Genomic DNA, 3,091 nt, shown 5'->3' with positions numbered 1-3,091 from the left:
ATTTAAATCTCTCTGGTTGCAAGGAAAAGCCATTTCTGTTGACTCTTCCCTCTGGGGTGGGAGACTGTTCGCCTGTGAAGTGGATTGAGCCTGGAGAGTTTGAGCCGCTGCCTCATCTGTTCTCGTTCATTAGTAATCATATGGTTTGGTGACTCTCTGCCAGCGGTGAGACTGTAACTATAAACAGATGGCTCAACGCGGACTGTACTGTGAACCGGCGGACCCCAGGTCTCTGTTCCCTCTATGATAATAATAATAACGGTGGTCTCTGTCAAGTTCATTCATTCATTCAATTGTATTTATTGAGCACTTACTGTGTGCAGAGCACTGGACCTTGGGAAGTACAAGTTGGCAACGTATAGAGACGGTCCCTACCCAACAGTGGGCTCGCAGTCTAGAAGAAAAAAGGGAATCAGGTTATCCCGCGTGGGGCTCACAGTCTTAATCCCCATTTTACAGATGAGGGAACCGAAGCACAGAGCAGTTAAGTGACTTGCCCAAAGTCACACAGCTGACAAGTGGCAAAGGCAGGATTTGAACCCATGACCTCTGGCTCCAAAGCCCGGGCTCTTTCCACTGAGCCACGCTGCTTCTCTAAGTGCTTACTATGTGCTGAGCACTGTACTAAGCACTGGGGTAGGTACAAGATCATTCACTCATCCGGTAGTATTTATTGAGTGCTTACCGTGTGTGGGGCACTGCACTAAGTGCTTGGGAGGGTACAACAATAAACACACACATATTCCCTGCCCATAACGAGCTTGCGGTCTAAAGATACCACACGGGGTTCACAGTCAACATCATTAATCATCAATCGTATTTATTGAGCGCTTACTGTGTGCAGAGCACTGTACTAAGCACTTGGGAAGTACAAGTTGGTAACATATAGAGACAGTCCCTACCCAACAGTGGGCTCACAGTCTAAAAGGGGGAAGTCTTAAGTAGGAGGAAGAACAGGTGTTGAATTCTGTAGATGGGGGGACCGAGGCACAGAGAAGGTAAGTAACTTGCCCAAGGTCTCCCAGCAGATAAGTCCAGGGGCTCTGACTCCCAAGCCCAGTTTCTTTCCACCAGGCCATGCTGCTTTTGTATGAGCCCATGTGAGGATTCCAGAGAGAGACCACTTGCAACGATAAGTCTAAGGAGGAGCGAAGACAGACTGCAAGCTCCCTGTGGGCAGGGATTATGTCTACCAACTCTGTTGTTTCATGTTTTCCCAAGAGCCTAGTACAGTGCTCCGCACACAGTAAGTGCTCAATAAATGCCGTTGTGTGATTTATCCCCATTCAAAGATGAGGACACCGAGACACAGAGAAGTTACGTTATTCCCCCAAGGTCACAGAACAGGCAAGCCGGCATTAGGGTAATAATAACTTTGGCATTTGTTAAATACTTACTCTGTGCCAGGCACTGTACTAAGCACTGGGATGGAGACAAACCAATTGGGTTGGACACAGTCCCTGTCCCACGTGGGACTCACCGTCTTAATCCCCATTTTACAGATGAGGAAACTGAGGCACGGAGAAGTTAAGTGACTTGCCCACAGTCACACAGCAGACATGTGGTGGAGCCAGGATTAAAACCCAGGTCCTACTGACTCCGAGGCCGGTGGTCTTACCCACTTAGCCGTGCTGCTTCTCCAGAGGAATGTTTTCCCTGACCTGATGTGCCTCGGCCGTGGCTGATGGGGAAATCTTATCCTCAAGATGGATTTCCCAAACCGATTCTCCTCTGATGCCCTGCCAACCCATCATCCCTGGAAAGCACCTTCGTGACCGTCGGGGGCAAGGCAAGGCCTCTCTGGAACCAGGAAGCACTTAGTACAGTGCTCTGCACATAGTAAGCACTCAGTGAATATGATTGACGATCGGTTGACTGATGGATGAATGGGTTTCTGATGAATTCAGCTCAGAGTGGAATTGTCCTCACACCAGATTTAAGGATTTTGGACCTCTTTCCCTTCTTCCTCTCCTTCTTCCTTCTCCCCTCTTCTTCCTGTTTCCTCTCCTTTCCTCCCTCCTCCTTTCAGCATCCTTCCCTTCCGGTCTCTTCTTCCCATTCTTTCCCTTCCCAAGCCCGGTTGTGGCCCCCGAGCCAAAGTCCAATTTCGGGCTGCTAGATCTGGCCACGGGATCCCAAAGTCGTAAGCCTCCCGCAGACCGTTTCGGCCCCTCCTCTTTCTTTTTGCCCTTCTTTCTGCCTCTCCTTTTCCCCTACCTCTTCTCCTCTCTTTTCTTCTTTCCCCTCACCTGTTCTCCTTTCTCCCCATCTCGTCTTTCCCCAAATGTCGATCCTGTTCAGAAGCCATAGGAACCCGGGCTGTTGATGAATGATTCCTTATTGCTCCTCCCAGAAATGAAATTTGGCTCCTCTCTAACCCAGCACAGCCTCGCGAAAAGTGCACAGGCCTGCGATTCAGGAATCCACATTCTAGTAATAATAATAATAATAACAATAATGGTATATGTTAAGCGCTAACTAGGTGCCAAGGACTGTTCTAAGCACTGGAGTAGATACAGGGTAATCAGGCTGCCCCTCTTGGGGCTCACAGTTTTAATCCCCTTTTACAGATGAGGTAACTGAGGCACAGAGAAGTTAAGCGACTTGTCTAAAGTCTTAGAACAGTGCTTTGCACATAGTAAGCACTCAACAAATACCATTATTACTATTATTAAAGTCACACAGCTGACAAGTGGCAGAGAACCCACAACCTCTGACTCCCAAGCCTGTGCTGTTTCCACTAAGCCACCATTCCCGGCTTTTCCACTTTCCCATGGTGTGACTGGTCAAAATCCCTAAACTTTGCTGAGCCTGTGCCTCAGTTTCCTTATCTGTCAAATAGGGATAAAATATCTGTTCTCCCTCCCTCTTAGATCGTGAACCTCCTGGTCAGCAGGGACGGTGTCCAGTCTGATTATCTCGTTTCTACCTCCGGGACTTGCGGAGTGCTTGGCATGTAGTAAGTACTTAATAAATTATTATTATTAACATTACTGTTCTCCAGGTAGCTCAGTAAGTGCTCAATAAATATGATTGATTTATTGATTGATTGATTGATCTCTGTGACCCCTGTGCCTTTGATTAACTTCCC

Source organism: Tachyglossus aculeatus, chromosome 22 (assembly GCF_015852505.1).
Source record: "Tachyglossus aculeatus isolate mTacAcu1 chromosome 22, mTacAcu1.pri, whole genome shotgun sequence".
Classification (NCBI taxonomy): Eukaryota; Metazoa; Chordata; class Mammalia; order Monotremata; family Tachyglossidae; genus Tachyglossus; species Tachyglossus aculeatus.
The sequence above is the reverse complement of the archived record's forward strand: the minus strand, read 5'-3'. Positions refer to the sequence as shown.